Source organism: Oncorhynchus masou, chromosome 31 (genome assembly GCF_036934945.1).
Source record: "Oncorhynchus masou masou isolate Uvic2021 chromosome 31, UVic_Omas_1.1, whole genome shotgun sequence".
NCBI lineage: Eukaryota > Metazoa > Chordata > Actinopteri > Salmoniformes > Salmonidae > Oncorhynchus > Oncorhynchus masou.
This window is the reverse complement of record NC_088242.1, coordinates 66951288-66965927: the sequence shown is the minus strand read 5'-3', so window position 1 is coordinate 66965927 and position 14640 is coordinate 66951288. Positions and strand designations below refer to the sequence as shown.

Here is a 14640-nt window from a genome sequence, read left to right as displayed (position 1 = left end):
TTCTCATATCACAGCCATTAAACTCTGTAACTGTTTTAGTCACCATTTGCCTCAAGGTGAAATCCCTGAGCGCTTTCCTTCATCTCTGGCAACTGTTAGAAAGGACGCCTGTATCTTTGTAGTGACTGGGTGTAATGATACACCATCCAAAGTGTAATTAATAACTTCACCAGGCTCAAAGGGATATTCAATGTCCCTTTTTTTAACCCATCTTCCAATAGGAGCCCGTCTTTGTGAGGCATTGGAAAACCTCCTGGTCTTTGTGGTTGCATCTGTAATATAGAGTTTATACCGTATGCCGGAGTATCGCCCCAGCCTAGTTTTTAACCTTCCTTTCTGTTCCTTTTTAAACCTCTGAAATCGATTACTTTACCAATCCGTGTGGATAGAGCAGCTTGCTATGGAGCGGGCAAGCTATAGCCTAGTTGTTTACATACGCGATGGACAGACAAGTGTAAGGCGCAGGATGTGACTGAAATTGTGCAGGTGGGGAGAAAGCGAGAGAGGGTGGAGGAGAAGGCTTGGCTTAAAGCGCTGGGCATCTTTTTATGACATGCATTATCCTAATTAGGCCCACGGAATACCTACAGAGGTGCGGCTTTTATGGAGGAACTTTGAATGTCTCTGAACGTCTGACAGTTTGCTTAATGTTGGACCAGAGCAAGCTAGCTAACAACCTGGTGTGTGCAGAGTGGCACCTGAATTAAAAACGCGTCTTACCTTTTTGTAGTTAATAAATCAAACGCGAAACGTGGTAACTACAGTATCCTTAACTAGCATTGAAAAGGTTAATCCATTCTTCTCTAATTAAAAATCTGTCCCTAATTTCTGAATCACGGTTGTAATGTCAGTATGCTACAGTAGCCTATGCTTCAGAGGGGGAGGGGCAGGTAGCTGACATACTGTACGCACACACTGGCAGAGATTTTCAGCTGGTAGGCAGATACTGGAATAAGTTTCTGAGTGACAGTGAGTGCATGGCATAGGCGCTTTGTTGCGTTTTTTGTGGGACTGAAAAAAATGTCCAGAATGTAAAATAACATTATTAACCGGTTCCTATGCTTTTAAAATAGCGGTTCTGTTCCGGAACAGAATATATGACTGTCGTTCCTGGTTCTGTTCCCTGAACCAGTTCCAACCACTGTCAGTGAATATGGACCTGTGTGACTCAGAGGACACCACCACCACACGGGCTGGGGCAGAGCATCGCAGCACTTCCTGTAGACACTGCACCAACAGGAAGTGACCTTGGTGGCAGATCTGCCAGGCCATCTTCCATCAGATTCCAGGGCTGGGTACACACTGCTGCGTTACATATCAGGATGTGGAATGGCCTACGGGGAGAGGAGAGGGACATACAGTGCAATGATACATTGAGGGCCATTATTACAAGATATAGGCACTGGGCCTATTCTCCATACTGTAACCAGAGATCTAGGGAAAAGGGAACAGTGGTGGAGAGGGAAAGGAGCAGAGAGGGAAAGAGAGGAGGGAAGGAGAGAGGGGTGCTATTTCTGTGTGCAGCTGCTAGGCCTCAGTAGGCCAAGACAGAGACAAGACAGAGACAGGTTATTAGTGACCCTCTATACCGTATTAGTGATACGGTATAGAGGGCTTCCTCTCTTACTCCCCCATGGTCTGACTGATAGATAATGAATACACTTCGACACCAGCCAACAGAAACAACCAACACCTTGAATAGTCGTCATATCAACCTCAGAGAGAGAGAAAAAATATAATACATACTCACACATACACTCACACACTTCCATACAATCAAACTCACCATATACACATACACATACACATCGCATCTGGGAATGTGTCTTTCGGGCCTCCCCTTCTTGTGTGTGTGTGTGCTGTGTGAGCAAGTGAAGATTGCCGTGTCGGCCTGAGTGGTGAGAGATCCTTGTCGGTGACAGCGTCGCTCCAGCGGGCTCGAAACCACAGTAACACAGTCGAACAATCCAAACACACCCCACCAATTTTTAATTTCTTCCATTAGAATTCATTATGAGGCCCAGGGCAGTTTGTGTACCCTGTGTTTAAGACTGCCTGCTGGATTAATTAAAAACTGGATGCTGGAAAATTAATGTGTGAATTGTTATCCCTGGCTCTAATGAGTCTTCCCCATAACGCTGTTAGAGAGGACTGGAGTGAACGTTCACCTTCAGGCCTCCAAACACACACGCACACATACATGCACGCACACAGGGTTCATTACTGAGAGTCACACTCACTCCACACTAACTACCGAATGCCTACGTATGCAAATCATACACTTCATAAATACTACATTCTGTACTTTCTATATATCATTATAAAAGTATGAACCCAGAGTTGTTAAACACAAATGATGAAGTCATCTTTAGATTAAACTCCAAATCCACTGCCTGAAATGTAACCGGTGTCGCTGCCTTGGAGTCAAGCCTTAAATTCAAACTTTTATAACAGAGCCAGAGAACAGGTTGGTGGTAAATAAGGAGGCAGTGTTCCTCTCTGTTTAATAAAGCATGAAGTTCAGAGCCCTGGCCTCTGTTCCTCTGTATCACCAGGAAACATTGGCTGCTACTGCAGCCTGGGAACTCTACAGTCACCTTGGAAAGGCAGTTGTCCTGTCTTAAATGTTCAAATCAAATTGTATTTGTCACATGCTTCGTAAACAACAGGTGGAGACAAACAGTGAACTGCTAACTTACGGGTCATTCCCAATAATGCTGAGCAAAAGAAAAACAAATGTTGAAGAATATAAAAAATAATAACAAGGAATAAGTAGAACAAAATAACAAGGAATAAATACACACTTAATGTGTTGTGAAATGTGTTATGAAATGTAATGTTATGTAATATTTTTAATTGTACATTACTGCCTTAATGTTGCTGGTCCCCAGAAAGAGTAGCTGCTGCATGGGGGTCCTTAATAAATACAAATGCAATACACAATGAGTAAGGATAACTTGGCTATATACAAAAGGTACAAGTCAATACCGAGTTTATGATTGAGGTCATTTATGATTGACATAATGATTGAGGTAATTGAGGTACTTATGTACAGTACCAGTCAAACGTTTGGACACACCTACTCATTCAAAGATTTTTCTTTATTTTTTACTATTTTCTATATTGCCGAATATGGAATCATGAAGTAACCAAAAAAGTGTTAAACAAATCAAAATGTATTTTTTAATTGTGATTCTTCAAAGTAGCCACCCTTTGCCTTGATGACAGCTTTGCACACCCTTGGCATTCTCTCAACCAGCTTCATGAGGTAGTCACCTGGAATGCAATTTAATTAACTTCTCAAGGGTAGGGAGCAGCATTTGGAATTTTGGATGAAAAGCTTGCCCAAATTAAACTGCCTTCTACTCAGGCCCAGAAGAAATGATATGCATATAATTGGTAGATGTGGATAGAAAACACTCTAAAGTTTCCAAAACTGTTAAAATTGTGTCTGAGAGTTTAACAGAACTGATTTGGCAGGCAAACACCTGAGAAAAATCCATTCAGGAAGTAGAATTTTTTTTTGTAGTTTTCTATTCAATGCCATTACAGTATCCATTAACTTAGGACTCAAATTGCAGTTCCTATGCATTCCACTAGATGTCAACAGTCTTTAGAAATTGTTTCAGGCTTGTATTCTGAAAAATGAGGGAGTAAGAGCAGTCTGAATGAGTGGACCCTGCCGTGTCACAGAGCTTTTTCATGCGCGCGACCGAGAGAGTGCCTTTCTTGTTTACCTTTTATATTGACGACGTTATTGTCAGGATGAAATATTATTGATTATTTAGGCTAAAAACAACCTGAGGTTTGAATATAAACATCGTTAGACATGTTTCTATGAACTTTACGGATACAACTTGGATTTTTTTGTCTGCCTGTTGTGACTGTGTTTGAGCCTGTGGATTACTGAAGAAAACGCGCAAACAAAACTGAGGTTTTCGGATGTAAAGAGTAACTTTATCGAACAAAAGGAACATTTACTGAATAAATGCATGTCTTCTGAGTGCAACCATATGAAGATCATCAATGGTAAGTGATTATTTTATCTCTATTTCTGACTTGTGTAACTCTTCTACTTGGCTGCTTACTGTTTGTAATTATTTGTCTGCTGGGGTATGTTCTCAAATAATTGTAAGGTGTGCTTTTGCCGTAAAGCATTTATTAAATCTGACACCGTGGTTGGAATCACAAGAAGTTAATCTTTAAACCTATGGAAAATAGTTGTATCTTTTCAGAATTTTTATAATGAGTATTTCTGCATTTGAATTTGGCGCTCTGCAATCTCACTGGATGTTGGCCATACCATAGAGAGGTTAACAGATGTGCCATCATTACTTTAAGACATGACAGTAAGTCAATCGGAAAATTTCAAGAACTTTGAAAGTTTCTTCAATTGCAGTCGCAAAAACCATGAAGCGCTATGATGAATCTGGCTCTCATGAGGACCACCACAGAAAAGGTATCCCAGAGTTACCTCTGCTGCAGAGGATAAGTTCATTAGAGTTAACTGCACCTCAGATTGCAGCCCAAATAAATGCTTCAGAGTTCAAGTAACAGACATCTCAACATCAACTGTTCAGCGGAGACTGCGCGAATCAGGCCTTCATGGTCAAATTGCTGCAATGAAATCACTACTAAAGGACACCAATAAGAAGAAGAGACTTGCTTGAGCCAAGAAACATGAGCAACAGACATTAGACTGGTGTAAATCTGGCCAAATTTGAGATTTTTGGTTCCAACCGCCGTGTCTTTGTGAGACGCAGAGTAGGTGAACGGATGATCTCCGCAAGTGTGGTTCCCACCGTGAAGCATGCCATCAAGTCAAGTCAAAGCTGTCATCAAGTCAAAGGGTGGATACTTTGAATAATCTAAAATCTAAAATATATTTTCATTTGTTTAACACTTTCTTGGTTACTACATGATTCCATATGTGTTATTTCATAGTTTTGATGTCTTCCCTATTATTTTACAATGTAGGAAATAGTAAAAGATAAAGAAAAACCCTTGAATGAGTAAGTGTGTCCAAACTTTGGACTGCTACTGTACATATAGGTAGGGATAAAGTGACTAGGCAACGGGATAGATAATAAACAGTAACAGCTGCATATGTGATGAGTCAAAAGAGATATTAGTACAAAAAAGGTTATTGCAGATATTCCGGGTAGCTGTTGGTTAACTATTTAGAAGTCTTATAGCGTAGGGGTAGATGATGTTCAGGCACCTGTTGGTTCCATACTTGGTGCATTGGTTCTATGACTTGGGTGTCTGGAGTCTTTGACAATTTTTAGGGCATTTCTCTGACACCACCTGGTATAGAGGTCCTGGATGGCAGGGAGCTCGGCCCCAGTGATGTACTGGGCCATACACACTACTCTCTGTAGCGCCTTGCGGTCAGATGCCAAACAGTTGCCATACCAAGCAGTGATTCAGTCAGTCAAGATACTCTCAATGGTGCAGCTGTACAACTTTTTGAGGATCTGAGGGCCCATGCTGAATCTTTTCAGCCTCCTGAGGGGGGAGAGGTGTTGTCGTCTGCAAACGTAATTATGGTGAGTTGTGCGCACTCACGCAGTCATGGGTAAACAGGTACCACTGAGGGGCCCCCGTGTTGTGGGTCAATATGGAGGATGATTTGTTGCCTACCCTCACCACCTGGGGGCAGCCATTCAGGAAGTCCAGGATTCAGTTGCAGAAGGTGTTTAATCCCAGGGTCCTTAGCGTAGTGATGAGCTTGGAGGGCACAATTGTGTTGAACGCTGAGCTGTAGTCAATGAACAAATCAAACTTTATTTGTCACATGCGCCGAATACAACAAGTGTAGACCATATGGTGAAATGCTTACATTAGAACAGCATTCTCACATAGGTGTTCCTTTTGTCCAGGTGGGAAAGGGCAGTGTGGAGTACAATGGAGATTGCGTCATCTGTGGATCTGTTAGGGCGGTATGCAAATCGGAGTGGATCCAGGGTGTCTGGGATAATGGTGTTGATGTGAGCCATGACCAGCCTTTCAAAGGTTTTCATGGCTACAGATGAAAGTGCTACGGGGCAATAGTCATTTAGACAGTGTCATGACTGTCCTGTGAGGATCAGACGGGGTCAGATCAGATGGGTGGGTGACAGTAACCAGGCCTCTCTCTCCCTGACAGAGGGGAGAGAGGAGTACAATAGAGATTACGTCCTCTGTGGATCTGTTAGGGCGGTATGCAAATTGGATGGGAGAGAGGGGGAGCTGCTGGATGGTCGACCATACACACTCGTCGTAAATCTAAGCAGGAGATAACTCTCTCTCTGCTCTTTAGTAGCAACCAAAGGATTATCTTTGATCAGACACTTTTGCCCGCCCAAAACTCTAAGTCCAAAAGTGGATAACGTAACAATAATTCTAACATAGGGGATTTGGGAAATTGTCAGCGGGGAAAAATAGAAAATGAATGTACCTTGGAAAGGATACCCCTTAATCTGAGTCAATCAGAGTCAGGTGATTCTTGTTGTCTCTGATAGGGAACCGTATTGAGGTAGCCTGGGTTTCACTGTGTATTTCGTGGGTGATTGTTCCTGTCTCTGTGTAGTTTCACCAGATAGGCTGTATTTAGGTTTCACGTTCCGTTTTGTTGTTTTGTATTTGTCTCAGTATTTTCATGTAATCGTCATTTGTTTTCATTAAAAAACATGAGTAACCAACACGCTGCATTTCGGTCCGACTTTCTTGCGACAAACGAAGAACGCCGTTACAGAACCACCCACCACACACGGACCGAGCAGCGTGTTAACAGGCAGGAGCCACAGAAGAGGCAACAGAAGCAGCTTCAGTGGGAGAGGCTGCACCACTTGGAGAATTGGACATGGGAGGAAGAACTGGACGGAAAAGGACCCTGGGCTCAGCCTGGTGAATATCGCCGCCCCAAGGAGTAACTAGAGGCGGCTAAAGCGGAGAGGCGCTGGTATGAGGAGACAGCAAGGCGACGTGGATGGAAGCCCGGGAATCAGCCCCAAAAATTTATTGGGGGGAGGCTTACAGGGAGTATGGCTACGCCAGGTAGGAGACCTGCGCAAACTCCCTGTGCTTACCGGGGAGCTAGAGAGACCGGGCAGGCACCATGTTATGCAGTGGTGCGCACGGTGTCCCCAGTGCGGGTGCATAGCCCGGTGCGGTATATTTCAGCTCCGCGTATCGGCCGGGCTAGATTGAGCGTTGAGCCAAATGCCATGAAGTCGGCTCTACGCATCTGGTCCCGGGTGCGTTTCCTTGGGCCGGCTTACATGGCACCAGCCTTGCGCTCGGTGTCTCCGGTTCGCCTACATAGCCCAGTGCGGGCTATTCCACCTCGCCGCACTGGCAGGGCGACCGAGAGTATTCAACCGGGTAAGGTTGGGCAGGCTCGGTCCTCAAGAGCTCCAGTGCGCCTGCACGGTCCGGTCTATCCAGTACCACCTCCACACCCCAGGCTTCCTGTGCGTGTCCTCGGCCCAATACCACCAGTGCCAGCACCACGCATCAGGCCTACAGTGCGCCTCGCCCCTCCTGCGCTGTCGGAGCCTTTCTCCTCTCCTGCGCTGCCGGAGCCTCCCGCCTGTTCAGCGCTTCTAGAGCCTTCCTCCTCTACAGCGCTGCCGGAGCCTCCTGCCTGTTCGGAGCAGCCTGAGCTGCCAGTCTGCATGGAGCAGCCAGAGCTGCCAGTCTGCATGGAGCAGCTAGAGCTGCCAGTCTGCATGGAGCAGCCAGAGCTGTCAGTCTGCTTGGAGCAGCCAGAGCTGCCAGTCTGCAAGGAGCTGTCAGCCTGCATGGAGCAGTCAGAGCTGTCAGCCTGTATGGAGCAGTCAGAGCTGTCAGTCTGCATGGAGCAGCCAGAGCAGTCAGTCTGCATGGAGCAGCTAGAGCTGCCAGTCTGCATGGAGCAGCCAGAGCTGTCAGTCTGCTTGGAGCAGCCAGAGCTGCCAGTCTGCATGGAGCTGCCAGTCTGCATGGAGCTGCCAGTCTGCAAGGAGCTGCCAGTCTGCAAGGAGCTGCCCGTCTGCATGGAGCAGCTAGAGCTTCCAGTCTGCATGGAGCAGCTAGAGCTGTCAGTCTGCATGGAGCAGCCAGAGCTGTCAGTCTGCTTGGAGCAGCCAGGACTGCCAGTCTGCATGGAGCTGCCAGTCTGCATGAAGCTGCCAGTCTGCAAGGAGCTGCCAGTCTGCAAGGAGCTGCCAGTCGGCAAGGAGCTGCCAAAGCTGTTAGTCTGCATGGAACAGTCAGAGCTGTCAGTCTGCAAGAAGCCGCCAGAGCTGTCAATCAGCATGGAGCAGCCAGAGCCGTCAGTCAGCATGAAGCAGCCAGAGCCGTCAGTCTGCCAGGATCCGCCAGTCAGCCAGACTCTTCCAGATCTGCCAGTCAGCCAGACTCTTCCAGATCTGCCAGTCAGCCAGACTCTTCCAGATCTGCCATTCAGCCAGACTCTTCCAGATCTGCAAGTCAGCCAGATTGTTCCTGTCTCTGTGTAGTTTCACCAGATAGGCTGTATTTAGGTTTCACGTTCCGTTTTGTTGTTTTGTATTTGTCTCAGTATTTTCATGTAATCGTCATTTGTTTTCATTATAAAACATGAGTAACCAACACGCTGCATTTCGGTCCGACTTTCTTGCGACAAATGAAGAACGCCGTTACAAGCTCACCTCAGATAATCACTGGGACAGCTGATTAGCTGTCCTACGTCAGATATTGAGAAAAGAGAATCTAAACGACTATCCTACTATCAACAAGGGGAACCATCAACATGGCTGGTTATCTTCCAGAGTGAACAAAAGTAGAGGACGGGAAAGGGGAGACCCCTTTCGGACAATCAGAGCCTTACAAGCATGCCGCTGAAAGGCCAAACAAACATTCTTCCGAAGGACGGCTAGCTCAGACAGAGAAACAGCGAACGGCATTCAAACGCGTAAATACAATCATAATGTCTTATTCCAAACGGGCGGTGGTTTATGTGCAAGGTATATGATTAATGTGAGGACAGTCTTATAATGTATGCATGGTAAATATCCTTTCTCTCTCTCTCTCTCTCTCTCTCTCTCTCTCTCTTTCTGTCTCCCCCTCTCCATCTCAGTGTAATAAACCGTCATATTTCGTCAGTCCACTATGGATCTTTGTCTCATGTAAAGGGTGTATGTGTATTCCGTTATTATTTAGTTAGCTATTAAATAAATCATTAAATCAATTTGTGTATTACTGAATAATGAGCAAAGCTGAGCGTTTTGCAGATCGAAGAAGGTTACGATGTTCAGAATGAGAATTGATAAGAGGTTATGATTAATATGTTGACTGTTTTATGGATGTTATAGGTGAATTCGGGAGAAGGTAACTCTCTCAACAACTTCTTTCGTGGTGCCCCAAATCCTAATGAGTTAATTGTTACATGACTGTGTCGTGTCTTTACTATCATTAAATTGAAGACATTTTATTAAAGATTCTCTGTAATTAGTATTATGCGATCAACTGATTAATCATGTAACTGTAATTAACTAGGAAGTCGGGGCACGAAGGAAAAATATTCAGATTACAAAGTTATCATTTCCTAAAATAACTTTTCAGATATTTTACCTAATCAATTAGTCTTCAAATTAATGAATTATTTACTTTACCTCACGTTAATCTCATTCCAAACGTCGTAAATTGTTGGTTATCTGCATGAACCCAGTCTTCACTATGAGTCATCCATACATCAATTGTCTTAAATCATTTATTTATTACTATGCATAAAAAAACAGTAAATATGGTTACAAGAAATGATAGGAGAATGTGCCCTAGTGGGCTAAACCGGCATGGCGGCTTGTTAGACAAAAGGGGAAGTGGGGGTTGACTAAGAAGTCACTACAGAGTGATAATTATAACAATTGAAATGCTAATCATGAATGCTCACTCATTCGGGAACAGTTGCAATCAATATATATATTTACGCTCAGTGTGTCATCTTGATCACTGGTGAAAAGTTGTTTCTTTTGTAGAATTGTCTGTCTCTCTCCCTCTCTCTCTATCGTGGTTATAGTGGATAGTTCAGAGTGACATTCATTCATTTCGTTATAGAATGAATGTTTCGGCGGTTGTCGTTCTTCGCGTTCACTGACACCGAATTCCAAGATGCAGACTAGTAATTAATATCAAAGACTTGTTCTTATTCTGTCGGTATCAATAGTCGAAGAGTTTAACTAAGTGGTATGGTTAAAAGATTCAGCAAGGGTCTACAAACTTTGTCCTCTCCTCATGGAGAAAAACATGGTCTGGTGATAAGTTGGGTTTTATTCGGAATTGCATAAAAGGGCTGTCGCAGGACGCCTGACCCTAACTGGGCTCAGGGGCGGTCCTCTGATTTAGTTAACTTCAATTCCCTTTTTGAGTTTTCCTTCATTAAACAGTCCAAAATCCCATTGTAAAATTGTGTAAACAGTATAATACTCATCCATGTTATACAACAATTAGATGTAAACCTCATATCTGAGGCTATTATATAAACAGTGTTATGGTAATGTGGCCACACCGTCTCCCATGAGCTTCTCCAAGTTGTAACAAACGGACTAGTTCGTAGATGGATTCTTCACCGATCTTTTATACTTTCTCCGGAACATGAAATTGTTCGTACCTCAAGTTCTGTGAGGTGGAAGAAATTCCTTTGTGCTATATGAAAATTTACTCTGCCTCTTATACTGTGTGCCCATGTGGCAGGGTCTTCTCAGGAATTTACGACCTCTCTCTGACCACAGCAGCCTAGTTGAAGGAGGCAAGGGGGAGGCAGGGAGAGGGGGATGGGGCTTGCTATACCCAAAGAGGGCAACGTCATGACATACCACCCCTGGTGATTTGGATCTTGTTTGTCCTGCAAGTTACAAATCAACATAAAATCATGAACACGTGATGTCCTGTTTGTAGATCATCGTTGCAGTCACCTCTGGTGGTTGAACTTGGTAGGCTTCTCTGAAAGCGGAGCAGTCCACCACAAGGATGGCAGTTGATGTCCGGTTGGTGATCGCCGTTGCGATCACTTCTAGTGATGTACCTTGGTAGGTTCCCTGGAAGCTGCAAAGTACCCCCGGGAGGGCCAGGGGATGTCCTGGTTTGTGTTCGCCATTGCGGTCACCCTCTTGTGGTTTACCTTGGTAAGCTCTCTGACAACGGGGCATGCCGCCACAAGGATGGGCTGTGGGTGTCTGGAATTGAGGTCGCCGTTCCGGATCCATAGTCTGGTCGTCGTCCAGACCTTAAGATCTGGGCAGTGACTTAGGCAGATGTTAACAACGCACACACATTCATGAAATATATATAATTACATTCATTCCCCAATGAGCGGAGTTGTGGCACTAAGTGATGGTTGTATGGGGACTTTGTTTTTGGCTCTATCACTTCCTAAGTGTCAAAGGAACTGAACCGAAAAGGAATGAAAGCATAAACAAAAGATATACAAAATATAGTTCTCACACAAAAATCATCTAATTGGACTGTATTCTATATGTGTCCAATGTTCTGGCAAAATGACTCTAATGCCATATCTATGGTTTTCCTACTTGGTGTGTTGCTTAGGAACTATCCTAAGTTGATAACTATATGATAAGTTTACAGGGATGACCTATGGACTTCTGGGAAGAAAACTGGTGAGTGCTGTAGAGTCAAAGGCCTAGCAGTAAATGTTCAACTTTACTAAGGCTGGTAATTTGCTTGGACCCTTAAGTGATCCTAGCATAAATCCTAGTTGGATGTTCCGTTGTGCATGTGTGTTTATACTTACACAAGCGTGCATGTCAAGGGAAGAAAACCAAGTATCCTGGCAGATTACAACTTGTTCAGAATGAGTCTGACGTAGTCAGGTCAATGCCTGGATGGCAGTCAGAATTGGTGTCGTGGGAGTCTGTAGTAGGTTTTACTACAAGTCACTGTGTCTTCCACTACTGTAGTGTTGATAGGTATGGAGTCTATTTCATAGCTATGTTATCCACGGAGGAGCTAACCTCACGAAAGAAGTACTCTTTAAGTATTGGACCAGTCGTATGTGGTATGATCATGGTTAATGACTTCTAATCATTTTCCTCCTGAATGGAGGATTCTATTTATTAGTGACATGTGTGTTAACCATTGGAAGAGTGCACTGGAGATTCCCTTCCACGTGTTGCACTCTGAGTGACTCCTATGTTGCTATTTGATTGGTTAGGTCTCTAACCTTCTTACTGATTGTAGCTAGACTGACTGTCGCTGGTATTGGTACTGTTGCTCAAAGGGACCAGTTATCCTACCGATTTATTCTGAAATATTATACTACCGGAACACATGATTGGAGCATTTTACTAGTTGTATTGTAGTTGAACCTACACATGGCAAGGAATGATTATTGTTGCCATTTGTTTTGGAGGTGGACAAGTCCACTGGACTTCCTTTATGACATGTGTGGTACACCTCAGTACTAGCTTAGATGTGTTCTGAGATAATCCCCATCTAGGGGCCTGTCTGCTCCTCACTATTCTCATAGGGGAGTACAACTAGATTTGATTTATGCTCTGGCGGCCTCGTACGGTGTTGTCCGCAGTCTCGACCCGCCCACCGGCCTCGATGAGGCTCATCATGGGTCTGGGTTACTATTCCCCCCCTTTGTGTCCCAGCGGGTGGTGTTGGTGTCCGAGGCACAAACGAAAAGTTCGGACACTATGTACGAGTTGTCAGCGGCCGCGTTATGAGAATGGCTGTAACCTTTCAACCAAATCTCCTGGTGTTTGTGCTTCAACACCCTCAGGGCTGTAGAGGCATGTCAGTCACCACCGCGTCCACGTGTGGCAACCTCTTCAGTACCTGCGAACTGAGACGAGGATATCGGTCTGTGATATCGCAAAGTGTTTCACCAGTGGGAGTCATCGGGTCAGTTGCTGGACTGATGCCATTAGTGTCATTGTAAGGGGTGACAGTCCCCAACAAAGCGGAAGGTGTATCATCGGAAGCAGAGTATACTCTGCGCATCAATGTTTTTCTTGCTGAGACAGCCGCAGTGCTTGCGGAAGTGTCCGACGGGCAAGAGGAGTTCATCTCAACTACCGTATTGCACGACTGCAAGGAGGAGGGAAGTTGCTTATTCACAGAGACAGCTGGCTCGAAATCATGAAAAGAATGGTCAATCAAGTTGGCTGATGGAATGTGTCGAGATATCGTAATATCTCCTTGGATCGGATTCTGCCCCAAGAGGTTTCTAAACGACTTTTTCCCAAGGGGTGCTTTTGACAGATACCCCTCATGAATGACTGCGTTGCAGCTAGCATTAGGGGAAGACAGTGTGGTCAGTTGAGAAGGCACCCGGGGCCTGTGACCATACCTGGTTGGTTTTCCAATCCATCAATGGGAGTAACCGATTCATCAAGTCTGCCCCAAGTAGCAGGGTTACAGTTTCGAGGCTGGTAACATACACAGGGTGAACGAGCGATAAGTCCTTGAAGTGTAGTTTCAGCATGACTCTCAATGTGAAAGGCGAGGTAGTCTGAGTGAGCCCTCGAAGTGTAGTGCCGCATCGTTCCACTTTTAACCAACGTTTACATTTACATTTACATTTAAGTCATTTAGCAGACGCTCTTATCCAGAGCGACTTACAAATTGGTGAATTCACCTTCTGACATCCAGTGGAACAGCCACTTTACAATAGTGCATCTAAGTCATTAAGGGGGGGGGTGAGAAGGATTACTTATCCTATCCTAGGTATTCCTTGAAGAGGTGGGGTTTCAGGTGTCTCCGGAAGGTGGTGATTGACTCCGCTGTCCTGGCGTCGTGAGGGAGTTTGTTCCACCATTGGGGGGCCAGAGCAGCGAACAGTTTTGACTGGGCTGAGCGGGAACTGTACTTCCTCAATGGTAGGGAGGCGAGCAGGCCAGAGGTGGATGAACGCAGTGCCCTTGCTTGGGTGTAGGGCCTGATCAGAGCCTGGAGGTACTGCGGTGCCGTTCCCCTCACAGCTCCGTAGGCAAGCACCATGGTCTTGTAGCGGATGCGAGCTTCAACTGGAAGCCAGTGGAGAGAGCGGAGGAGCGGGGTGACGTGAGAGAACTTGGGAAGGTTGAACACCAGACGGGCTGCGGCGTTCTGGATGAGTTTAGTTGGCTTCAAATCAAATCAAATCAAATCAAATTTATTTATATAGCCCTTCGTACATCAGCTGATATCTCAAAGTGCTGTACAGAAACCCAGCCTAAAACCCCAAACAGCAAGCAATGCAGGTGTAGAAGCACGGTGGCTAGGAAAAACTCCCTAGAAAAGCCAAAACCTAGGAAGAAACCTAGAGAGGAACCAGGCTATGTGGGGTGGCCAGTCCTCTTCTGGCTGTGCCGGGTAGAGATTATAACAGAACATGGCCAAGATGTTCAAATGTTCATAAATGACCAGCATGGTCGAATAATAATAAGGCAGAACAGTTGAAACTGGAGCAGCAGCACGGCCAGGTGGACTGGGGACAGCAAGGAGTCATCATGTCAAGTAGTCCTGGGGCATGGTCCTAGGGCTCAGGTCAGTTGAAACTGGAGCAGCAGCACGGCCAGGTGGACTGGGGACAGGACTAAAGCCCTTCTGAGATCATCGAACAAGGTTTGAGAGATGAGTGATATTGTCGCACCCGAATCAATTAGCGCCTGACAAGTTAAGCAGTCCTCT

At 45.2% G+C, this 14640-nt stretch overlaps 1 pseudogene; it reads right to left on the bottom strand.

The window, feature by feature from the left end:
• LOC135524310 (WW domain-containing oxidoreductase-like) overlaps positions 1 to 14640 on the bottom strand; it is a 240691-nt pseudogene that overhangs the window by 155963 nt on the left and 70088 nt on the right.